The sequence below is a fragment of the Zalophus californianus genome, chromosome X (genome assembly GCF_009762305.2).
Source record: "Zalophus californianus isolate mZalCal1 chromosome X, mZalCal1.pri.v2, whole genome shotgun sequence".
In the NCBI taxonomy this organism is placed as follows: domain Eukaryota; kingdom Metazoa; phylum Chordata; class Mammalia; order Carnivora; family Otariidae; genus Zalophus; species Zalophus californianus.
This window is the reverse complement of record NC_045612.1, coordinates 93550584-93576858: the sequence shown is the minus strand read 5'-3', so window position 1 is coordinate 93576858 and position 26275 is coordinate 93550584. Positions and strand designations below refer to the sequence as shown.

Below are 26275 nucleotides of genomic sequence, written 5' to 3'. Positions count from 1 at the left end.
TCATGATCCCAGGGTCGTGGGATCGAGCCCCGCATCGGGCTCCCTGCTCAGCGGGAAGCCTGCTTCTCCCTCTGCCTCTGCTCGTGCTCTTTCTCTCTCTCATATACTCTCTCTCAAATAAATAAAATCTTTAAAAAAAATTAATTAAATTTAATAAAAAAAGAATGGCTAAATTCATTTTTTTTTTAAGATTTTTTATTTGACACAGAGAGAGCAAGAGCAGGACCATAAGCAGGGGGAGTGGGAGAGGGAGAAGCAGGCTTCCGGCCTAGCAGGGAATCTGATGTGGGGCTCGATCTCAGGACCCTGGAATCATGACCTGAGCTGGAGGCAGACACTTAACGACTGAGCCACCCAGGCACCCCAAGAATGGCTAAATTTAAATGACCCACAACCCAAAGGTTGGTGAAGATGTAGAATAACGAACCAGAACTCTCAAACTTGTTGGTGAGAATGTGAAACTGTGTAACAACTTTAGAAAAAGATGTGGCAGTTTCTTATAAAACTAAACATTTACTGCCCTGTAACCCAGCAATTCCATTGCTATTTACCCCAAAGAAATGAAACATATTTACACAAAGACTTCTACATGAATCTTCATAACAGCTTTATTTATAAGAGCCAAGATGAGGAAATATCAATAGGACAATTGATGATCCCAGGTGTCCATCGATAGGGGAATGGATAAACAAAATCTTGTATATTCATGCAGTGAAATACTACTCAGAAGGAATGAGCTACTGTTACATGCAAAGCATGAAGAATCTCAAAAATGTAATGCTAGGGAGTGAAAGAAGCCTTACACAAGAGTACATACTGTATGATTTCATTTATATGATATTCTTAAAAAAAAAACCAACTTAAGGGGCACCTGGGTGACTCAGTCGGTTAAGCATCTGACTCTTGATTTCAGCTCAGGTCATGATCTAAGGGTCGTGAGATCGAGCTGAGCGTTGGGCTCTGTGCTGGGCATGGAGCCTGCTTAGGATTCTCTCTCTCCCTCTCCCTCTGCCCCTCACCCCAACTCCCTCTCTCTAAAAAAAAAAAGTAAACTGTATGATATTCTAGAATGAACGAAACTAATCTACAGTGGAAAAAGTAAGAATAGTGGTTGCCTCTGGCAGATAGGGTTGGGTAATGACAGGGAAAGAACATGAGGAAACTTTCATGAGTGATAGAAGTGTTATATGTCTTTTTTTTTTTTTGCTTTTCTTATTCTTTGCCCTCTTTTCTATTGGATTTGACTTTTTCTAATTGATTCTTTGTGTATCCTGGATACAATCCTTTGTCAGCTATCATGTTGAAAATATAAAAATACTGCCTCTATGTTAACTAACTAGTATTTATTTATTTATTTATTTATTTATTTATTTATTTATTTATTTTTAAGTTTTATTGGAACATCTTCACACTCATTTGCTTATATTTTGTCTGTGGCTGCTTTTGAGGTACTTTTTTTTTTAAAGATTGTATTTATTTATTTGCGAGAGAGAGAGAGAACATGAGCAGGAGGGAGCAGCAGTGGGAGAGGGAGAAGTGGGCTCCCTACCGAGCAGGGAGCCCGAAGCGGGGCTTGATCCCAGGACCCACAGATCATGACCTGAGCTGAAGGCAGACGCTTAATCGGTTGAGCCACCCAGGTGCCCTACTAACTAGAATTTAAATAAAAATTTGAAAGAAAAAGAATATTGTCTCCTTGTTTGTAGCTTATGGTTTCACTTTTTCCCATGTGTCTTTTGATTAACATTAGGTCTCAGTTTAAGTGTATTCAAATACGTAAGCCTTTCTTTATGGTTTGTACTTTTTCGTCTTCAGAAATTTCCCACTATCACAAGATCATAAAGATAGTTCTCTTACATTATGCCCTAAAAAGTTTCCCAGATCTTTTTTTCTCTGCAGGTATATAATTTGTGTAGTAAGAAAACAGGCCGACATCACGCGTACGGCTTCATACCCTGTTGTTCTGTCATTTAGCAATGTATTTTCATGTGAATAAACGTATCAGTAGTGTTGTGGGTGGGGTTTCCCAGGAAACAGATAGAGATTTGGGTACAGGAAGTTTATTAGGTAAGGCTTTGAGGATCAACATGTATGGGGGAAGGGAACGAAGCAGGATTAGAGGCGAGAGCAAAGGTGCAGAGGCAACAAGGGCTCAGACTTCATAGTTGAGAGGGCCTCGCAAATCCCAAACTGAAGAGGCTTGGCCTTTATACTCCCGTGTTGTTAGATGTGGCTGCCTCCAGCGAGGCGGGTCTGACACTAGCTAAGGCAGCTGACTTCAACGGGGTACAATTCCTGGAGATGGCTGCCAGATGAAGGCTGTCAGCCTGTAGTATTCCCGATAGCCAGCCCGTCCTGAAGGGGTATCTGAGCAGCACATCACAGAATCCACTGTAGTTAAGGACAGTGTATAGCAGAAAACCCGCGCCGACCCTGGCTTAATAAATAGGAGTCTGTCTCAACAGAAGGTCTGCAGTACATAATTGCTGGCATCGACAGTATCTGTCCTTTTTATCTGGAAAGCAAAAACGTTCTCAGAAGTCCCCAGAAGACTTTCCCTGAAAATTAATTGGTCAGAGCTGGATCACAAGTCCATCCCTAGGCGCAGGGGAAGCTGGGAAAGTGGGAACAGGATTGTCACGATTTGGTGCTTGGAGCAGTGAACATTGCGGCCCTGAACATTCTCTGGGTTCTGTTAGAACAGAGGAAAAGGGGAAAGGATTTTAGGCAGGCACTTAACAAAGCCTGCTACAAATAGACCTCTACAAAGTTATTTTGAATAACTGCATATGGATATAACTTACTGAAAGTCTCTGTTTTGCTAGACATTTGGTTGTTTCCAGCTTTTTGCTATTATTCACTGTGCTGCAATAAACATCCTTGTAATTTTGCTCTGCCCATATCCTCAATTATCTCTTCAGAATGAAATGCAACATAAGTAATTGCTCCAAGGAGGGAATGTACTTTTAAAGAATCTTGATGCAGATGACCAAGTCCTTCAAAAGGCCATTGTACCTTTACAATTTTATGTCTTCCCTCAGCAGTGAATGAAGAGGCCTATCCTTACTGACGCTGGATACTAACGTTCTCGTTAATTTGCATCATTCTTATATTTTTAAGAAGTACTTCGTTTTAGTTTGCATTTTCTATTGATTTTTATTGTCCGTATTTGCTAATCTTTGCCTTGTGGTCCAAAAATCCTGCTTTGGACCATTTGCGTTTTTCAGAAAGTATTGAGATGTAATCAGTGTTTGGCTATTGTGCTGTGGGGGTTAATTCCAGCAGGCCTGAGCTGTTTTGCTGGTCAAGGCATGAAACATACTGATTAACAATAACAGCGCTGCTGGGAGAAGAATTTCAGGACATTTCAACCCAGTTTATTAGAATTGTTTGTTGATAACAATGAGAGTGTTAATTTGCAGGTGGTCTTGGTGTTAGCGGACCCCCCCCCCAACCCCTGGAGGGCTCTGCTGCTGAGTCTGGTTACATTTCAGCAAAATGGCTACGTGTTAGGAATACCTAAATATATATTCATAATTAGTATTCACAGCAGCAGCAGAAGAGCTACGCAAGAGTACTCTGTAACATGAATATTTTTATGACCTATAAATTGTACTCTGTATAAATGCCAAAAATATTTTTAAAATATCACTCAGAAAGGTAAAAGAAAAAATCATTTTGCTAATTAATCCAATGAAGAACGATGACATATGGATTTAGAAACATATGCCATAGCTATCTTAATGAGAAACATGGCAGGGCTGTTTTAAAAACATTTACTGAATATGTAGTTCATGAATAATAGATCTCTTACTCCAGTAGATATTTTCTTAGTGAAAAAGGGTTAACAGCTATTTTTATAGCGAGAATAAAATCATAGAGCTACAAATCCAACAAAATGACTTGAATATTTTATTATCTCTAAATTTATGAATATATTATACTAAAAATTGCTGGGATAATTTTTATTGCATTTTTTATGACTTGTGTAATCATTATTGCACTTTATAATTTTTGCACACATTATAGTCTTGCATGTCAGTACTAAATATTTACTAGCTCAGAAGAATATCCTATAAGTGCACATGCACTTCAGGTTAAAGATATAGAAAAATAAATTTAAATAGTCAAAAATGGTATTTGAGGGGAGCCTGGGTGGCTCAGTCATTAAGTGTCTGCCTTCGGCTCGGGTCATGATCCCAGGGTCCTGGGATCGAGCCCCGCATCGGGCTCGCTGCTCAGTGGGGAGGGCTGCTTCTCCCTCTCCCACTCCCCCTGCTTGTGTTCCCTCTCTCGCTGTGTCTCTCTCTGTCAAATAAATAAATAAAATCTTAAAAAAAAAATGGTATTTGATATAGCTTCCAAATAGTAAGAGTTGTCTTTGAAATACAGAGTAATAAAGTAAACTAACTTAATACTAAAGCATTATGTGAAAATACACGGCCACTACAAGAATATACTTAAGTTTTTATCTGTCAAAATAGTAAAGATGAGAAAGAATTAGACTACCCAATTCAGATAAGAATACAGAGAAAATGAACTCTATACTTACTAGGTAGAAATGTAATGCAGTGTAGCTCTTTTGTGAACCAAGTTAGCAGTATATAAACAGAGCATAAAAATTATTCATAACTTTGACTTAATAACTATGTGAGTCTAGTAGTCTAAGATAATAATCCTACACCCAGGGGTGCCTGGGTGGTGCAGTCTGTTGAGCATGACTCTTGGTTTTGGCTCAGGTCATGATCTCAGGGTCATGGGATTGAGCCCCGCATCCGGCTCTGTGCTCAGCATGGAGTCGGCTTGGGACTCTCTCTCCCTCTGCCCCTCCTATCCTCTCTCTCTCTCAAAAATAATGAAATAAGTCTTCAAAAAAAAAAAATCCTACATCCAGAGAAACTTGTATACACAAAGATTTTGTTGCAGCATTATTTATAATGATGAAAATGATAAACAACTTAGACATCCCAAATTTGGAGAATTAATAATAAATGAAGCCATTAAAATGTTAACTATAGTATATCTATGTAATGAAGTTTAATGAATCTGTAAAATGGAGTGAGGAAGATCTCTGTGTGTTGCTTTTAGCTGATCTGTAGAATATGGTGTTAACTGAAAGAAAGCAAGGTGCAGAAAAGTTATAGGGTAGGAAATATATTTTGGGAGTATAAATATAGGTATGTATTTTCTGGTATTTTTCAAAAGAAAAACAATGGAAAGATAAAGCAAGGACTAATAAAAGTGGTTTCCTGGGGCACCTGGGTGGCTCAGTTGTTAAGCGTCTTCCTTTGGCTCAGGTCATGATCCCAGGGTCCTGGGATCGTGCCCTGCATCGGGCTCCCCACTCAGTGAGGAGCCTGCTTCTCCCTCTCCCTCTGCCCCTGCTCCCCCTGCTTGTGCTCTCACTCTGTGACAAATAAATAAATAAATAAATAAATAAAACTTAAAAAAAAAAAAGTGGTTTCCTAAAGGAGAAGGCAGTGAATGTGGAAAGCACAAAGATGGCAGCTAGACCTCTCTGAATACATCTTGTTTTATAATTTTGTTTTGAGTAAAAGATGGCCCTCCCAAGATTCCCACCTCCTAGTATTTACATCCTTGTGAAGTTCCCTTGACACCGTAGCACGGTTGGTCTGTGTGACCAGTAGAATTTGGCAGAAGCAATAGTATGTAACTTCCAAGATTAGACTCTAAAGGACAATGTGGCTTCTGTTTTATTCCTTCTTTCTCTTGGATCACTTGTTCTGGGGGAAGCCAGTTGCCTGGTTGAACAGTCCCACATGGTGAGGATCTGAGGTCTGCCAGCAGTCACGTGGGTGAACCATCTTGGAAGCAGATGTCCAGTCCCAGTTAAACCCTGAGATGACTGCAACCCTAGCTGACATTCTGACTGTATTTCATGAGAGACCCTGAACTAGAACCACCCAGCTAAGCCATTCCAGATTTCTGACACTCAGAAACTGTGAGATAATAAATACTTGTTATTTTAAGTTCGATTTAATTTGCTAGGCAGCAACTAATACATGTTGGAACCATAAAATTGTTTAAAATAATTTAAAAACTGAGTATTATTCTTACAAACTGAAGACAAACTGAAACAAATGAACCCAAGTATATATCAAGCTGGTGGCAAAACTACACAGAGAATAATTATCCCAAGTGACTTGCAAACACAGTATTTTTACAGTATATCCCTAGTGAGGTAGATCCTAAGGACAATAAGAACTGCAAATAAATCTGAAATGGCATTCAGTGGTCTAATTGTCCCCAATAAAATTGATATTGTTATCCTGACACTCCTCCATATAGTAAAATCAAGCAAATAAGTCATTATGTTAATGTCATTAAGAACCAAGATTCTGGGGTGCCTGGGTGGCTCCTTCGTTAAGCGTCTGCCTTCCGCTCAGGTCATGGTCCCAGGGTCCTGGGATTGAGCCCTACATCAGGCTCTTTGCTCAGCGGGAAGCCTGCTTCTCCCTCTCCCACTCCCCCTGCTTGTGTTCCCTCTCTCGCTGTGTCTCTGTCAAATAAATAAATAAAATCTTTAAAAAAAAAGAACCAAGATTTTATGCACAAGAGAAAAGAGATATAAACACAGAATCAAAGAAATTAAGTAAAAATCCTTTAATATTTCATTTGGATTGGAAATAGCAGTATGAATTTATAGTTTATTTTTCTTTTTCTAAGAAATATGTCTTTCCTAGCTTGGTGCACTGAAAAGACCTAAGAGAAATGACAACATAATAGCAATAAATACCCAGCATCCAGATTATGGTGACTAAATATAATTTAAAACAAACAAATGCAGAGCTCCTTAGGGAAAGAGCTAATTTCAATTCTGAGGCTGGAAATACAAAAGATGAACCTGGAATATCCTAACTAGAAATTAAGGACTACAAGGGTTGTATTAAAGGATTAAGGAACCAGCTTTTTAAGGGGTTCTCACTGGCCCAAGATAGAACACTTTAAGCATGAAAAAGCATAGTGACTGCAAAGTAGTGTATATATTTATACATCAAATATTTTAGAACCCCATGAGTTCATCCTGATACTAAAAAATAAAACCTTGGGGTGCCTGGGTGGCTCAGTTGGTTAAACATCTGCTTTTGGCTCAGGTCATGATCCTGGGGTCCTGGGATCAAGCCCCACTTCAGGCTCCCTGCTCCGTGAGGAGTCTGTTTCTCCCTCACCCTCTGCCCCCCTCCTCCGCTTGTGCTCTCTCTCTTTTTCAAAAATAAATAAAATCTTAAAAAAAAATAAAACCTCATTGGTCACTTTTTGGAGGCTGCTAGGACACCAATTTATTAATCATAAAATTGACAAAGAAAAAAAAATTAAACACCTATTCTGCCTGACTGTATTTCAGAGCATTCAGAATTGATGAGAAAGTTCTTCGTTAAAAAATAATGCAAGCTCTGGACACCTGGGTGGCTCAGTCGGTTAAGGGTCTGCATTCAGCTCAGGTCATGATCCCGGGGTCCTGGGATGGAGCCCCACATCGGGCTCCCTGCTCAGCGGGGGGCCTGCTTCTCCCTCTCCCACTCCCTCTGCTTGTGTTCCCTCTCTGGCCGTCTCTCTGTCAAATAAATAAAATCTTAAAAAAAAAGAGAGAGAGAGATACATTAACAAAAACAATACCTGGACATTGTTTGGGTCTTAATTCAAACAAATTTGAGACAACCAGGAAAATTTCAACACAAACTAAGTATTCGATTATATTAAGGAATTAGTGTTGTTTTTATTAGGTGTGATAATGGTACTGTGTTCCTAAAGTCTGTATCCTATTAGACACTGAAGTATTCTATGGGTGAAATTATGTCATTTGCTTTAAAATACTCTGGGGTGGGGGGGAAAGTACGGAGGGAAATAAATGAAGCAAGAAAGCCAAAGTAGAAATAACTCTTAAAGCTAAGTGACAGATGAACTGAGAGTCATTAAACTATTCTCTATTTTCCCGCATGTTATTAAGTTATTCAACTTCAAACTCACACTTCTATACTCTACCCTTTGATTGGGGGGGGGATGGGATGCGACCATCCGCATTCCAGCTTGGCCGGCTGCTTCCTGCTAGACTCTGCCTATAGGGGGCGATAGAGGGAGACTGCAAGGCGGGAGGAGGACGTAGCAACTTAAACTCCTTTCTGTTCTTCCTTGTTCCCTCCTGTCAGCTTCCTGCTGCTGTCAGCATTCCCCTAGAACATTTCTTCACCGCCTCCCCAGCAGCGCCTTTCGTTGTCTACAGCTGAATCCGGTTTGCAGTTCTCCAGGATTCACAGAACCAGACTCATCCCACCCCCATCAGCAACACCAGCATGAGGTGAGTAGCACCCCCTCCTCGGGGGTCTGGGTCCCAGTTCCATGGAGCCCTTCCTCCAAGCTTCTAAGTTGTAACCATTCCCTTCTCTCTCCTTTGTACCCCAGCCCCGGGGCTGGTGGCCGCTTCCTCCGGTTACTTTCTTTACGATACCTTAGAGTTCTCTTTTCACCCCTGGAGTTAGCTCCTTTACAACTTTATGCCTAGTTTACGGGTTTTGTTTGTTTGTTTTGTTTTTTTAAATAATAAATCCTGTCTGTTCAAATAACCAAGGCGCTTTCTACCTCCTGGCTCGTCCCTGATGAGAGGTACCCTCACTCCCATCAGTCAGTCCTTGGTTGAGGGCTGCGTTCAGGGGGCTCATTCCCCAGCATTTCTGGTCTGCCACATGGGCAGCAAAGGCAACTTCAGCAGCTGAGCAGGTTCCAGTGGCTGAGAAAGTCCTTGGGCGAAGTAATGCAGGCGCTACCAATTGGAAGTTGTGCCAGTGTGCACTAAAGTGATAAAGAAGGTGGGGGCGGCTCGACAATTTCGCTACACAGCCAGATGCCCTTTGTAAAACATTAATTTCTAATTACGGAAGCGTTAATTGTCCTTGAAGGACAGTTACGAAGAAAAAAAGCTGAAGTCCTCTCAGTCACCGGCCCCAGTTCTGATTCCCTTGTCTTCCCTCCTACCCAGAGGCAGCCAGTGTTACCGGTTATCATTTACATGTGCTTTTCTACATATATATGCTGATTAAAACATTTGTGGAGTTATGCGTAGGTTTAAAAGTTTTTTGCGAAGTATACGTATCTTTTTGCAATTTGCTTTATTCACTAAACAATTTGTCTTGGATGTCATTCATTACATATGATGACGCATAGACCCACCTCATTCGTCTCCTTTTTTAAAAAAGATTTTTATTTATTTATTTGAGAGAGAGAGTTGGGGAGGGGGCAGAGGGAGAAGCAGACTCCCCACTGAGCAGGGAGCGGGACGCAGGTCTGGATCCCAGGATCCTGAGATCAAGACCTGAGCCGAAGTCAGACGCTTAAGGTTGTCTGAGCCACCCAGGCGCCCCCCCCAATCTCATTCTTTTCACCTGCTGCCTAATATTCCTTATTAGGAGTGCATATGCCATTGTTTATTTCCCTGTTGCCCTATGTTCACTCTTACCCACATTCTGTGATTAATGTTCATGTCCCTGCATCTTTGTACCTGTTGAGTGTTTCTTTAGAATCGAGACAGAGTAGAAGAAATGCTGGGTCAGAGAGAATGCATATTTACAACTTGCATTAGATGTTAAAAATATGTCCTCCAAAAGGTAGTTGCAATTTACAGGCTGTGATACTGTGATAGGTTATAAGAAATACAAATTTGGCCTCCCTTTCATTGCTGGCATAGAGCTCCTAAAACCCTTGGAATTTCCTAAGTGATGAGAGCAACAAAGGTGTCTTTTGTTATGTTAATGAGTGACATTTGGGCTGCACCTAAGACTGGGGGCTGGTTGCCAGGGGAACCAAGTATGAATAGAGGGTTGGAACTTTCAGTCCCACCCCCTGACCTCCCCGGCGGGGAGAGGGGGCTGGAGGTTGAATCAATCACCAATGGCCAATGATTAAATCAATCATGACTATGTAATGAAGCCTCCATAAAACCCCAAAGAACAGGGTTCACAGAGCTTCCAGGTTGTCGAACACGTGGGGTTTCAGGCACAGTGGCGGGCCTGGAGAGGGCATGGAAGCACCTCAACCTTTCCCCAGACTTTGCTCTGTGCAACTCTTCCATCTAGCTGTTTCTGGGTTATATCCTTTTAGAATAAACCGGTGACCTAGTAAGTAAGATGTTTCTCCGAGTTCTGTGAGCCGCTCCAGCAAATTAATCGAACCCAGGAGATGGTCATTGGACCCTCCAATCTACCTGGTCAGTCAGAAGCACGGTTAACAGCCTGGGCTTGTGACTGGCATCTGAAGTTGATGTACGGTGGCCAGGGGTAGGGGAACAGTCTTGTAGGACTGAACTCTTAACCTGGGCAGTCTGATGCTGTCTCCGGGTAGGTGGTATTGGAATTGAGTTGAATTCTTGGACTCACTGCTGGTGTCAGGAATTGCTTGGTATTGTGTGGAAAGCCCTTCCCCCAACTTTGGATTTGGGTCCAGGAACCCAAAAGAGTTGGTGGTCAGTGAATTGGGATTTGCTAGACCGTCCCTGGCTCACAGAAACATGTGGTTTGGGAAGAGAAAGGATGAAGGGAGGTCGGGTGGGGATGAACTTCTTGATTCCTGGGTGTCCATGTGGTCACGCAAGGAATGGAGCAGCAACTGTGCTGCATTCAGTTAACTAAACATGGGACCAACTCCCGGGCAGTTGGAATAAGGAAGTGCATACTAATGAGAAAAAGGCAAAATACTCAATCCCTTGGTCATCGTTATCTGTAATAGCTAAACTAAAAGGGAATGCTCAGTTGGACTTCGATGCTAGTCCAAACTCCGATTTCAGTTGAGTCTGAGCTCTGACCATTAGCCTCAAAGCCGCCCCCCAAGGTAGAAGTCACTGTGGGGGAAGGGCAAAGCGAAGAAACTTAAAACTAGGGGGCTATAAAGTGAAAGAGTTGTTTTCATTTCGTCTGTCAGTATCCTCAGCTTCCTGAGGAAGCCTCACTGAACGGGTTTGGGGGAGTAACTGATTGGGGGCGGTGTCTCTGGTCTGAATGCCGCTGGGTGGAGGAGCGTGTTTGGGTCGATGCCTGACCCACAGATCACTGTGGAACAATCGCAGGTGGCTGTTATGTGATCCAGACATTTCCCGAGGGAACAACCAGTCTGGTGGACTGCATAAAAGCCACCCTAAGCCTTGTTAATCCTTAGAAAGGGGACTGTCCTTAACCCCCATGAATGCCGAGTCAAACACCCCGATGAAGCAGCTGATACGCTTCCTATGCAAGGCATCTGGGACTGGCTTTATGACAACCGAGATATTAACCCGCTCAGTATGCCCATTACCCAGGTCATGGTAAATGCTGTGGTTGAGGGGGTCCCTTTCTCAGGGGCACCCCATGTAACCTCATTGTTGCAAAACCAAAAACAGCTCGGGAATCCTCATCGAATTTGCTGTCTCAGCTTCTCCTCAGGGGTCTTACAGATGCTAATAGAAACCTCAGGTTAATTAACAAGCCAATGGGGAAAGTCAAGGGACGCTTCCGGAACTAGGTGGAAATTTTTGAAGTTATTAAGAAATATGGTGAATAAAGTGAATATCGGTGGGAGCGAAGCAAAGAGGAAACAGAAAGAGGACTCGTCCGAGCTGGGTGGAAATTTTTAGATGATTAGTAAGAAATAGTTGAACTTTTTTTTTGTTTGTTTAGTGTATATAAGTTGCATAATTTTTTTTAAGAAATAGGATGAATAAAACAGACATTGAGGAGGTTAAGACGAGGGCTTTAAATACAGTATTACCTAAGGTTTGTTGGGCCAAATGGACCCCTGTTGCTCCTCCAGCATTAAAGGGCCCCAAACAATTCTGCTTTATTTACCCCTGTTTGGAGAAATTTTACAACATGGAAGGCAAAAATTACAATGAAGTACCTGACCAGTAACTGCGTGGGTGAGCAGTTAGGCAGATTAATCGAGATAAAGATTGACAAAAGGGTCAGGGTCCCTTGGCTTGACCCCCTCACTGGGAAGCCTTCATAGCACAAGAGTGGGTAAAATGGTCAGAGAAGTCAAGTTTCCCGGACTCCTTGATCTGGGAGTCCCATAAACTATGGTACCAAGGGAAGCCCTGACTCCTGCCACAATTAAATTGACAGAATGTAAAAACATAGGGTTGATAGGATTATGAAAGTTGGAATGTTGAAGCTGATAACTCTCTAAAGGAATCATGTTAACTTTACCTGAATGTTTTATGGGGATGGATATTAAATGTGGCTGAGGAACACTTCCCTTACCCTATATAACCTGTTGATGAAGTCCTCACGGAGGCTACAGCTAAGAATGTGAGTTGATGGCATCGTGGTAAAAGTCTGTAGGAGAATTTGTATGTTTGAATAGACTTTATGGGAAGGGGTTGAGTTTCTTTTACCTGATGGCTGAAAGGCAAAATATTAGGGATTGACAAGGGGTGGACATTGTATCTGATGGGAATACTTCCCCTACCTAGTATGGTAACAAAAGGCACATACATTTGCCCTACGAGCAATAAATATAGTGGACGTGCTAAATGGGAACCAGTAAAACCCCTGAGCCCACACAGTGGAGGGTGGAAGCTGGAATGCTGGTAAGCCCAGTTCTCCCCAATAGCACTACGTAGAGTGTAGACTGCAGCTTATGGCAAGAGCCTCTGAGCGCCTCCCAGTGACCGCTACTGGGACTTTGGGGAAGAGAATTTTGAAGGGCATTTACTACCTTGCTATGGGATATTAATTGAAGCTGAAGGACATACATGATCTTGAAACCTGAAATACCCGTAATGTCTAGGATGATGTTGGAGAAACACCTTAATAGGGATGGCAGTGCCTGGGGAATGCGAGGAGGAGTTTCCTCAGGAGCAGGGAGCCCCCTTTCCCCTAGGACTGACTCGGGGACTGTGTGAGGAGCTTGCTGGATTCTCTCGTCACTTAGTACCCTATAAACAGCTCTCAACTGACGGACAAAGAGCTGCTTGATTTGTGAACAGAAGTTCCACGGGGGTGGGGGTGGGTAGAATGGACAACATCTTGCTTAGAAGGCCTCCATTCTGACTGAAAAAGGTAAAAACCCATCAGCTCAGTGGTCTGAATTGCATGCTGTTTTGCTAGCAGTGATGGAAGAATTGAACCGCGATAAAAAGCCTGTATGTTTGACTTTTTCTGACTAATGGGCAGTGGCCAGTAGCCTGGGCTTCTGGTCAGCAGGAGTGCAGCAGAAACGTGGCCTATTAAAGGGATGCCCATGCAGGGCATGGCCCTATGGAAATTTGAAAGGTGCATTAAGGTAGGGCATATCAATGCCCATCAGAAGAACTCCCTTCCAGGTTCGGAAGGTGGTTGGAACAGACCAGCAGATCTCCCCCTGTGCGCCCTTGAGGTGGCCGCCTGGGTCCATGAGATGAGTGGACACTGGGGGTCTGCAGCAGTGCAGAGATGGGCTGGTTCCAGACCTGTTCCTCTGGCACCTTGTGAGGCACAAAATGTTAGTAAGAAATTGTTCCGTTAGCAAAGGAGACAGAGACTACAGATGGCTATGTGGCAGATTCCCTGGTGGGGGCAAATGAGACTGATGCTGGCAGCCCCCCGGGGGGTTACAGATGGGTCCTGACAGCAGGAGTCACTGACTGTAGACTGGCTTTGCATACCGGGTGGGAGGGGCAGATGCCCCAGTGCTGGGAAAGAACCGGAACTGAGGACACGGTGCTACTTTGGACAGCCCCTCGGCATTCCTTCAGACCGAGGAGTATACTTTATATAGCTGATAATGTCCAACACTGGGCAGGGATATCCTCCTCAGAGTACTAGTTTGTCAGAGAATGGATGGGGCGATTAAACAGTGGTTGTCTAAAGATGGGGGGTCGGGGTAGGCAAGGGGGAGAGAAACACATGAAGGGGGCTGGCTTACAGGCCTTCACGAGTGTGTGCTCACACTCAGCGCGACAAGAGTGTCCCCACTGGATAGAGTCCTCTGTTTTTCTGTTGCATCTGGGAAGAGGGGGTATGGAAGGTGCTAGTAATCTTTCTTTTCCACATTGCCTCAACTGTTTGTTTTTTTTTTTTTACTTGATGCGGTGGTCACAGGACCCAGGACTACAAGGGCTGGATTCCTAAGCAAGAAACTGCAACTGTGTATTTTTAACCTTTGTGTCAGAATTCCTAAGGGCCTGATGGGGCAGGATGGGCCTGCACCCCTTCTGGCAAAATTGGGGCTAACAGCGAATTCAGCTATATGGTGTGGTGGTAAAGATAGCCCACTAGTTCTGCACGTGGGTAACCTTACCTTATCTGACTAGACCTGGACTGTGGGGGAGGGACTTGCTAGACTAGTTTTGCTGCCTGCAATCTACACCAGGACAGTGGCCAAACCTAATGTCCCTTCCAGAGGTGGGAAGGTTTGGATATAAATGGAGGGAAAGAAAAATAGTAGCTGAGGGGTAAGGGAATGAATACGTGTGTTATATAATGGGGGAAATCCAGTATTACATTGACCTCTCCAAAGAGGCTCAGAGCAGGAGATGCTGTTACTTCTTAGCTTGAGTATACCAAATGACTGAGTGGGTGAAGCCGTATGTTGCTGAGACCACTCTTGTTTTTGGAACCTGACAGGATCCAGTGGAAGCCTGCAAATCTGAGTGGCCAACCCGCTGGGATCCCGGAGGACTGCTCCTCCTCCATATGATGCTGGACTGGATAGTTATTAATGACTGAATGAGATATCTTTTTGACTTTTATGATTGTTTTGCTATTAGGGATCGCTGTTCGAAGACCAGGGTGGACTGTGATATTGTGGTTTATAGAATTATATTTGGTCTTCGAAGTCCTAAAACCTTTGGAATTTCCTCCTTGTTGAGAGCCTTAAAGGTGTCTTTTGTTACGTTCATGAGTGACTTGGACTGCACCTAAGGAAGGGGGCTGGTTGCCTTGGGAACCAATCTTGTGATTAGAAGGTTGGAAATTTCAGTCCCACCCCTCTGATGGGGGGGGTATTGAATCAATCACCATTGGCCATTGATTTAAACTAAAAGGACATGGTTCAGAGACCCTCTGGGTTGGTGAGCACATGGAGACGTGGGCAGAGTGGTGTGCCTGCAGAGGGCATGGAAGCTTCTCATCCTTTCCCCAGACCTCCCCCTATGCATCTCTTCCATCTGGCTGTTCCTGAATTATATCTTTTTATAATAAACCAATGATCTAGTAAGTAAAACGTTTCTCTGAGTTCTGTGAGCGGCTCCAGCAGATGAGTTGAACCCAAGGAGTAGGTCGTTGGAACTAGCCAGTTAGAAGACAGGTCAATGTAGACTTGCAGCTGGTGTTTGAATTGAGTCACCAAGGAGGCGGTCATTGAACCTCCTATCTATAGCCAGTTGGTCAGAAGCATGAGTAACAACCTGCTTTTGTGACTGGTGTCTGAGGTGAGGGGATGTGTGTGTGTTGGGGGGTGGGTGGCAGTCTTGTAGGCCTGAATCCTTAACCTGTAGAACCTGATACCTTTCCAGGTAGTGTCAAAATTGATTTGAATTCTCAGGCATCCTGTTGGTGTCTGCGAATTGTTCGTTAGTGTGGGAAACCCTGCCCCCCCACACATTGGAAATTGTGTTTCAGGATACCTGCAAGACAAGCGACCTAGGAGAGTGCCAATGCTCTTGCTACAGGATGCAATATGGCTGCCTTATCCTACATGGCCCATCTGGCTCTACTCCGGGCTCCTTTAGCAGAAGATAACCCTGGTGAGAGAGCTGTTCACCCTAACCACACCACAAAGCAGCAGGCACCTTGTGCACCCTACTCCCTAAGGGGCCACCAAGGTAGAACTACTGTCATCAAGCTGGAGGTACCAGTACCCTCAGGGAGTCTTCAGAGTGGCTGCAGTGTCTGGTATCCAGCTGAGAGTAGAGTCTCATGGAGACTATTGGATGGGACTTGTTCCTGAGCCCACATGACAACCCCTAGTGACTCCTGGAAATAATTAGACGCATTTTGTGGGAGCTCTGAGGTCCTTGCATGAGCAGGTGGCGGGGCAGTTAGGTTATATCTAGCTTTTGTTTTATTCAGCCAACAGTGGACCTGGTGCCTGTGGGAGTGGGAACTGCAGGGAGAAAGCTACAGTCTCTGTCAGTTATCCTGGTGTACCTAGGGGGGAATCTAGTGATGTCCCTTGTAAATATCTGAAATCTGCAAATACTAACTACCTTGTAGATACCTGAAAAGAAACTTTTTTCAGGAATAGGAAGGAACCAGCAAGGCCAAGCATCTGAGGTGGGAATGTGCTTTATCTGTTCACTGAATGATAAGGATGCTGGTTGGTATGGGGAGCGTGAGGAGGGAGAGCAGGAAAGGATGTGAGAGAGATAATGATGGGGACTGGAAACTCATTCCGCTTTCCCAGATGGTTTCCTGCCCAAGGGTTGTTTTAAACCTCATAGCTTTTTCAGGCCAGGTCTTGATTTCTTTGGTGATTCAGTTCCCTCAAAACCTCAGTAGTCCTCTCATCTTTTTTAGACCTTGCCCACGTTCTCTTCCTGGAGGTGATGGTGGCGTCTACCTGATGTATTTGTCTCCTTGTTTCTGCGCTGCTCCCTTTTGAAACTAACAGGGGCTCCCTCGATATCATCTCAAACAGCAGGCTTAGATGAGAAGGGCACCGCCACCTTCAGTCTGATTTTCGCTTTAGGGCAGAGTCCCCCTGTTTAACTAAGGAGTCTTAGAAGCCTTTGTGTCCAGTGCTCAGGCGGTCCCACAGGGTAACACTGAACATGAGGAACAAAATGACAGACCACCAGAGTGGTCAGTCACTGGCTGTGGAAAAAGCCAGTTCTCAACTACAGCTAAGCAGTTTTATAGAAAGCTGGCAAAAGCGTTGCCCTCTCCCAAACCAGGGAGATGGATAAGAAACGGCCTTGTGGCAGTCTCCCACAAGATAGGCGTGAGAAGCAACATTGTAGCAGCTCCGTCCTTAACTCCGTATGTTCCAGGAGGAATCACAAGAGGATTCTGCCATGAGTTGGGTCAGACTGCAGATCCCTTGTTTATGTGGCCTACGTGGAGATAGGCAGGGTCACTGGCCGTCATGAGGGAGCTGTTCCCCTACACCTTTGTTACACAAAGCCCTTTTCAGTCTTATTATTTGGGATACAGAAGCAGTCAGCTTTTCTTTCTTTCTTTCTTTTCTTTTCTTTTTTAAGGATTTTATTTATTTATTTGACAGAGAGAGACACAGTGAGAGAGGGAACACAAGCGGGGAGTGGGTGAGGGAGAAGCAGGCTTCCCGCTGAGCAGGGAGCCCGATGCGGGGCTCGATCCCAGGACCCTGGGATCATGACCTGAGCCGAAGGCAGACACTTAACTGCTGAGCCACCCAGGTGCCCCTTTTCTTTTCTTTTTTTGAAAGATACTGAAATAGAGCAGAGGGAAAGCGAGAATCTAAGGTAGACTCCATGCCCAGCGGGGAGCTGGACGTGGGGCTCCATCTCACGACCCTGAGATCACGATATGAGCAGAAATCAAGTGTCGGGGGCTCAGGAGCCACCCAGGCTCTCCAGCAGTCAGCTTTTCTCATCTTGCATCCTCAAATTTCTTATGTCATTTCTGCAACTTAACCAGCTCATTCTTATCTGAGTTTTTTGTCTTTCTTGTAACACGTTGCTAACTAAGTAACCATCAATACACACTACTAAGATCGCTTTCCATCCTCCTTTCTGAAAGCTGTGGGCTCAGGAGGCGCTTAGTGCGACTTCCTTTTATTATAGGTAACATTTGCTGTTTAACAAGACAAGACTTGCCATCTTTTTATCATCCAATATAATTTTCCTCCTTGTCCACTGGTTCAAACAACAAAAATTTCTTTATTGCGCATCGTATCATACTGGGTGGGTGAACAGGTCATTGGGACAGCCCTCCGTGCTGTCATTCAGAAACCCAGGCTGACTGAGGCTTTGCTTTTCTTCAACACGGGGCCACCAAGGTCATCCTTAGGAGTAAGGTTTGGAGCCATTTCTGTTATAGCAAGCTGCAAGGGGAGAGAAGCATACATTAGTATACTTGCGAGGTTTACACGGACAGGCTGGAAATGGTACTTGAAATTTGTTCTCGCATTCCATGTGGCCACACCTAATTGCAAGGGAGGCTGGGAAATGTGTGCCCAGGAAGAAGAGGAAAGCATGGAGTAGGTGAGCAGCTAGCAGTCTGTGCCACATGTGGAATAGTTGTATTGGCAGTGCGAGTGGAGAGAAGTGGCTGAATTCTGGATTTATATAGAAGGTAGAGACCTCAGGGGCACCTGGGTGGCTCAGTCGGTTAAGCGTCTGCTTTTGGCTCAGGTCAGGAGCCCAGGGGCCTGGGATTGAGCCCCGCACCGGGCTCCCTGCTCAGCGGGAAGCCTGCTTCTCCCTCTGCCTGCTGCTCCCCCTGATTGTGCTCTCTCTCTCTGACAAATAAATAAAAATAAAACATAAAAAAAAAAAAAGAAAGTAGAGACCTCAGAATTTGTTGACACTAAGGTTTGGGGCCTGAAAAGTTGGAAGAATAGAGTTGCTGTATGCCAAGATGGGAAAGGCTATTGAAAACTCAGTTTTAGACGTGTAATTTTTGAGGTATCCATGTGGAGACATTAAGTAGGCAGTTGGAGACAGAGGTTTATGGTTCAAAGGAGTGGTCAGGACTGAATATATAACCGGGGGGGGGGGGGCTTGGTACATATATGGTATTTGGAGCTATTAAACAGCATTAACTACAAAACTCTATACAGTAATACTGAATTTCATTCATTGTACAAAGTACATTTTTTAACATCTTAAGATCTTTGAAATTGGAATGCGTCTTACAGCACTAAATATATATTATGATTGACAGTGTTTTCTTTGTTAGTATCATTTAAAATGATGTGTCTTGCAACTGATGGCACCCCAGATTCAATGAAATCGTAATAATAAGAGTAAAAACGATGATGCTACTGAGCACTTACTAGTGTGCATCAGATACTGTGCTAAGCCACTTCCGTGATTATGTTTACATGTAGTTACAGGAATATTAAGCGCTCAGATGCGGGGACATGACGGCATGGATCTGAATTGTGGCTCCGAGTTTACAAACCATATGACCTTGGCGAAATGCTTACTCTGTGCCCTAGTTTCCTCATCTCTAAAATGGGATGATAATAGTACCTAACTTACAGGTTTATTATGAGGATTAAAAGGAATTAATACACGTGTAGTTCTTAGAACAGTGCTTAACAGGATAACTGCTAAATTGTTCACATTGTTAACAAAATTAACATTGTTAAAACTGTAGAAAATACATGTATGTATGTAAAAATTCATCAAGCACGAAATCTTGCCATTTACAATGACGTGGATGGAACTAGAGAGTATTAGGCTAAGTGGAATAAATCAGTCAGAGAAAGACAGATACCATAGGATTTCACTCATATGTGGAATTTAAGAAACGAAACAAATGAGCAAAGGGAAAAAGAGATACAAACCGAGAAACAGACTCTTTAACTATAGAGAACACACTGATGGGTACCAGAAGGGAGGGGTGTGGGGAATGGGTGACATGGTGATGGAGATTAAGGAAGGCATGAGCACTGGGTGTTGTATAGAATTGCTGAATCACTGTATTGTACACCTGAAACTAATATAACACTGTATGTTAACTAACTGTAATTTAAATAAAAACTTAAAGAGAAAAGAACAATGTTTCAAGCAAACAAAAATTCATCAAGCTATACTCTTTAATGCATTTTACCTACATTACTGTATATATTTTATACTTCAGTAAAAGAAGAAAACAAACAGAAAAGTCTGGAGAAAAAGAGATCATCTGTCTTCTAAATAAGAAAAAAAAAGTTATGTGTGTGGAATGATATTCATGGAAGTATTACTATTTTTTTTTAAAGATTTTATTTATTTGACAGAGCAGGAGAGCACAAGCAGTGGGAGCAGCAGAGGGAGAGGGAGAAGCAGGTTACCGGCTGAGCAGGTGGTTGCCCTGGAGTGTGCAAATATACTTTCACAACTAGTCCATATCCACTTTCAAGTAACACTGTCACTTCATGGAGAGTGCACATACCTTATAACAGAATATTCCCAGTTCCTCCCTTCTGTTCCTTATGACATTGCTGTCATTTATATCACTTACCTGTATGCTTATTAAGTGTTGTTATTGCTAACCTTGTTGCTATTGCTATTTTGAACAAACTTATCTGTTAGATCCATTAAGAATAAAAAATAAAACATTTTATTTGACCATTTATTTCTTTTCTAGTGTTCTTCCTTTCTTTGTGTCAGTCCAAGTTTCTGACCTGTATTATTTTCCTTTTTTCTGAAGCACTTCTTCCAACATTTCTTTCTTTTTTTTTTTTTTAAAGATTTTATTTATTTATTTGACAGAGAGAGAGACAGTGAGAGAGGGAACACAAGCAGAGAAGTGGGAGAGGGAGAAGCAGGCTTCCCGCTGAGCAGGGAGCCCGATGCGGGGCTTGATCCCAGGACCCTGGGATCATGACCTGAGCTGAAGGCAGTCGCTTAACCAACTGAGCCACCCAGGTGCCCCTCTTCCAACATTTCTTGCAGGTCACTCTACTGGCAACAAATCCCCTCGATTTTTGTCTGAGAATGTCTTTATTTCCCCTTCACTTTGGTATGATAATTGGCTGGATATAAAATTCTATGTTGGTGGTTTTTTTCTCTCAATACTTTAAATATTTCACTTTTCACTCTTCTCTCTTCTTGTTTGCTTCGTTTCTGAAGGGAAATCCAATGTCATTCTTACTGTTGCTCCTCTGTAGGTAGGGTGTTTTCTCCCCTCTGTCTTCTTTCAAGATTTTTTCTTTGTCTTTGATTTTCTACACTTTGAGTAGGATATGCTTAGGTATACATTTATTGACATTTATCATGCATGGTATTCTCTAAGCTTCCTGGATCTGTGGTTTGTGTCATTAATATAGGAAAATTCTCAGCTATTAGTCGAATATTCCTTCTGTTCCTTTTTCTGTTTTTTCCCCCCTTGTTATTCCCATTATGCGGATGTTACATCTTTTGTAATTTCCCCACAATTCTTGGATATTCCGTTCTTTTTCATTCTTTTTTTTTTTTCTCTTTGCATTTCAGTTTTGGAAGCTTAGGTTAACATCTGTTCAGGCTCACTTATTCTTTCTTTGGCCATGTCTGATCTACCAATAAGCCCATCAAAGGCATTCTTCATTTCTGTTACAGTGTCTTTGTTTCTAGCATTTCCTGTCTATTCTTTAACAGTTTCCTACTCTATGCTTATTATTACTTATCTGTTCTTACATGTTGTTCACTTTTCCCACTAGAGCTCTTAGCATATTAGTCATAGACTTAAAATTCCTGGTTTCATAATTTCCACATCTCTTCCATGTCTGAGTTTGGTTCTCATGCTTTGCTCTGTTTCCTCAAACTCTGTTTTTTTGGCTTTGGTGTGCCTTGTAATTTTTGGTTGAAAATTAGACATGATGTACTGGGAGAAAGGAACTGTGGTAAATGGCCCTTAGTGATATGGTAATGTGGGGTAGAGGAGAAACATTCTATAATAGCCCTATGATTAGGTCTCAGTCTTCAGTGAGCCTGGGCCCCTGAGCTGTGACCTTCACAAGTGCTTCTCATTTCTTTCCTTTCCATCCAATATTGGTGAAACAGAAAGGCTAGAGGGGGCTGGGGCTGGAGTTGAGTATTTCCCTCCCCCCGCTTATAAAAGGCTAGAGAGACCCTCCTCCTGCCCGCTTAGGCTTACTTTCTCCTTACCCCTACTGACCATCAGGAGGGCTATTTCTCTTGAAAACATGGTGGACCTCCTAGAGGTAAAATTGAACTGGACCCTCCCAACACACACACACACACACACACACACACACACACACACACACACACACACACACACACACACACTCTCTCTCTCTCTCTCTCTCTCTCTCTCTCTCTCTCTCTCTCTCCTGGAGTCCTGAACTCTACCTTGTCCACATGGAGCCTCCAGTGATTCATCATTACAGCTTATATTTTCTTACCTGGGACTGGCTCCAGCTTTAGGCTTCTGTTCTGAGGCTTCTGCTATAGTAAACTGTGATTATCTGTATTTACTGCCTCTTGATTTGGAGGGTCAGCAGTTAGCTCTGTGACCTCAAATTTCTGATGGATCTAAGAGGAGTTGTTGATTTTCAATCTGTTCAAATTTTCTTGTAAAGATGGCACTGATAACTTTCAAGCTCCTTATATGTTGGACCAGAAACTAGAAGTCAATATTTTCTATCACAGCAAAAGATTAAAAACATGACAGGTGTACAACATGCATCAGTAAAGGTCTGACTATTGATTTATTTATTTTTAAAGATTAATTTATTTGGGGGGGGCACGAGCAGGAGGGGCAGAGGGAGAGGGAGAGAAAATCTCAAGCAGACTCCGCACCCAGCACAGAGCCTGAAGTGGGGCTCCATCTCACAACCCTGAGATCACAACCTGAGCTGAAATCAAGAGTTGGACACTTAATCAACTGTGCCACCCAGGTACCCCAAGGACTGGCTATTTAAATTACGCTGCATCCACCCAGGGGAATACTATGTAATCAAAAAGGCCAGCCCTAGATGTGCTGATATGGAAAGATTTGCAAGATATTTTTTTTAAAAATTTACTTATTTATTTTAGAGAGAGAGAGAGAGTGAGCTAGTGGGGGGCAGAGCAGAGGGAGAGGGACAAGCAGACTCAGCACTGAGTGCAGAGCCTGACACCAGGCTTGATCTCACGATCCCAAGATCATGATCTGAGCTGAAACCAGGAGTCAGCCGCTCAACCAACTGAGCCACCCACATGCCCCATTTGCAAGATATTTAAGTGACAAAATGCAAGGTACAGAAAATAAAAAGCATGAATGAGTGTTCTTTGAAGTGAAAAAATGTTTGTTTTAAAAAAGGATGTGTATCCATACCTAGTATTCTTCAAAATAAGTAAAGGAAATACAATTTTAAAAGATTAGTGGAAGATATACCAAAATTATAGCAATCACATTTTAGCATTCTAGGGGTTTTTATTTTTCTAAATTTGGTTACATCATTTCTATAATTTTTTAAAGGAGTATTCATTTGAAAAAATCTGGAAATTATACACAAAAATGATAGTGGTCATTGGTTTTGGTAATGGAAGTAAGGAGAATTTCTCCCATTTGCCAGATGTTTTGTAATTTGACATCACATATACAATAATGTTTTTTTGTTACACACATGCAGATTGTATTTTGTTTAAGCAACTGATGTCCACGTTAGGCTTGGAACAGGCTGGTTATACCACCTGTTACGCTAGCATTCCTAGCACATACTGAAAAGCTATTATAAAATCACTATTTTGATACATAGTCCCATGTTTGTTGAAGGACTTTTTTTTTTTAAGATTTTATTTATTTATTTGACAGAGAGAGACACAGCGAGAGAGGGAACACAAGCAGGGGGAGTGGGAGAGGGAGAAGCAGGCTTTCCGCAGAGCAGGGAGCCCGATGTGGGACTCAATCCCAGGACCCTGGGATCATGACCTGAGCTGAAGGCAGACGCTTAACCGACTGAGCTACCCAGGCGCCCCTTGAAGGACTTGATAAAGCAGAAAAGACTGGCTGATTTGGAAAGCAATGTTGTACTTCTCCAGTCCTTGAGCAAACCAAGTGAACAATGCAGCCACAAACAGCACATTCTGTAAAGAGCTACTTGAGTCTGCAGACCCAAGAACAGAGCGGGAGCAGTGATGTCCTCTGCATTACCTAGATCAACCCAAGAAGCAAGAAGTCCTGAAATGAGCCCAAAAATAAAAAGAAGGGAGAAATTGATTATATATAGTTGACAAAGCATCATTTGCATTTTTTCTAAAAAAAAAAATTTATCTAAAAGAAAGAGGCAAAACACATACCTAAGGGCCAAGAAAGAATAGCTGTTTCTAGCAGTCAAAAATGCAATGCTTAGAAGACAAATATAAATGAAAACAAAAAACTGGAAATCTTACCAAATTTGGTTGAAAGAAAGCCTCTTTGTGTTTGTGAAAAGTTTGAATTGCAGCATATATTTAGAGAAATAGCACTTTATTACATCTTATACGTATAAAGTAATTATATATATTAGAATATATACAGGGGTGCCTGAGTGGCTTAGTGGGTTAAGCATCCGACTCGAGATTTCCACTCAGGTCATGACCTCATGAGTCGTGGGATGGAGCCCCGTGTTGGGCTCCCTGCTCATTGAATGACCAAACATATATTTCTTATATCTTTAGTCTTCATCCAAGGTTCCTGGCTCATAGCTAGCTCCCCAAATCCTTGGAATTTCCTGAGCAGTAAGAGCAGCAGGAGCATTTTTTGTCATAATATTTGGCCTTTTGTCCACAGTTCCTGAAACTTCATGGCTTCAGAGTCATAAAGTGAAATGGGTGTCTTCTTATTCATAACAAGTCCCTTTTCTACCGCCACTGGGTATATGTTAATGAGGTGACTTCTGGAAAGCACCTGAGGTTGGAGGCTGGTTGCCAGGAGAATCAACCATAAGATTGGAGGGTTAGAACTTTCAGTTACTCCCACCCCCTAATTTCCAGGGAGCAGAGATGGACTAGAGAATCAATAGATCACCAGTGGTCATTGATTAAGTTAATCTATATAATGAAGCCTCCATAAAAACCCAAAAGGGAGAGGCTTCAGAGAGCTCCCAGGCTGGTGAACAAATGGAGTTATGGGAGGATGGCACACTTGGATAGGGCATGGAATCTCCATGCCTTTTACCCACACTGGTCCCTATGCATCTCTTCATCTGGCTGTTCCTGAGTTATTTGTCCTTTTATAGTAAGTCAGTAATCTATAAGTAAAATGTTTCTCTGAGTTCTGTGAATTGCTCTAGCAAATTAATCGAACCTATGGCTGGTGTCATGGGAACCTTTGATTTATAGCCGTTTGGACAGAAGCATCAGTGATATCCTGGATTTGCAGTTGACACAATTTGAAGTAGGGTGAGGGGGGCAGTCTTGTAGGACTGAGCCCTTAATCTGTAACCCAAGGTAGGGGTCATTGGAACCTCCAGTCTATAGCTGGTTTGTCAGAAGCACAGGTAACAACCTGGAGTTGTGATTGCCATCCGAAGTGAAGGGCACTTTTGTTGGGACTGGTCCCTTAACCTATGGAATGTGATGCTGTCTCTGGGTGGATCGTGTCAGAATTAAGTTGAATTGTAGGACACTCAGCTGGTGTCAGAGAATCGTTAGTTGGTGTTGTGGGGGAAAAACCACCTCCCTCCCACACACATTTTGAAATTGGTGGTTAGAACTTTGGAGCTTAATTGTGATTACTTTTTTTCTGGCATAAGCAATAATATTTCCAAATTAGAGTGGACTTTGAAGAAATTCTAGCACAAGGAAAAATTGGTTGAAAATTTGCATTATTATAAAGTTTCCAGGCTGGCCAAGAAGAAATAGGGAGGGTGTGCTAAGGCAGAAAGCAAGATGGAGCTGAGGTTTTACCAGGCTGCAACCATGTGGAGAGAATGTAGTAAGAATTTGACTTAGTGATTAAATTACCACAAGGTTGGTCTGTGTGACTGCAGTGCAATTTTGATTGTAAAAATGGTTGAGAAAATCAGGTGGACTTTGCAGGTTCACATTTAAATCAGGAGGCTTATATTTTAGCTAGATAAGACCTGGAACATTTGGAATCTTCTGGACAGACACACCGACAGAGCTGAGCTATACCACTGTTAAGGAGCTCTGAGTTTAGTAGAACTAGCAGTGGGCCATGAGTGAGGCATAATCAGCAGCCCCAAGCCATGCTGAGGTTATTTGCTTATGCCATAAAGGTAAGAAAGATCCAGGCTTCTAAGGAGGCATAGTTGTCCTTCTCCAACTGGGAAAATGTATATTTCTTAAGCCTAGACAAAGTAAGTCAGACTGGTAGTAAAAATAAAAGGATCAGATTATTTTGTCCCATGGTGGTTTATATAAAATATGTAAAACAGAACCCTTCAAATTTTAAATAAAACCCAGGAGATTTTAAAACTCTATAATAAAAGGAGTGAAATAATCCACCGGAGTCTGCGTACAGGTCCTTGGCTGGGAATTGGTCAGTTTCAGAGAGATTGTCCCACAGCAGGATAGACGGACTACTTTCTTTTTCTTTTTTTTTTAAAGATTTATTTATTCATTTATTTTTTTTGAGAGAGAGAATGTATGAATTGGGGGAGGGGCAGAGGAAGGGAGAATCTCAAGCAGACTCCCGCTGAGTGCAACGCCGGACTGGATTTCACAACTGAGATCATGATCTGCCTGAAA

At 42.7% G+C, this 26275-nt stretch overlaps 1 protein-coding gene across 1 annotated transcript in view; it reads left to right on the top strand.

The window, feature by feature from the left end:
* Positions 1 to 8189: 8189 nt before the first annotated feature.
* The window catches only part of USP9X (ubiquitin specific peptidase 9 X-linked), a 157773-nt gene continuing 139687 nt past the window's right edge, over positions 8190 to 26275 (top strand). Inside the window, exon 1 of the mRNA XM_027607493.2 lies at positions 8190 to 8317. The gene's annotated coding sequence lies outside the window, so the exon portion shown is untranslated. The remainder of the gene's footprint in view (positions 8318 to 26275) is intronic.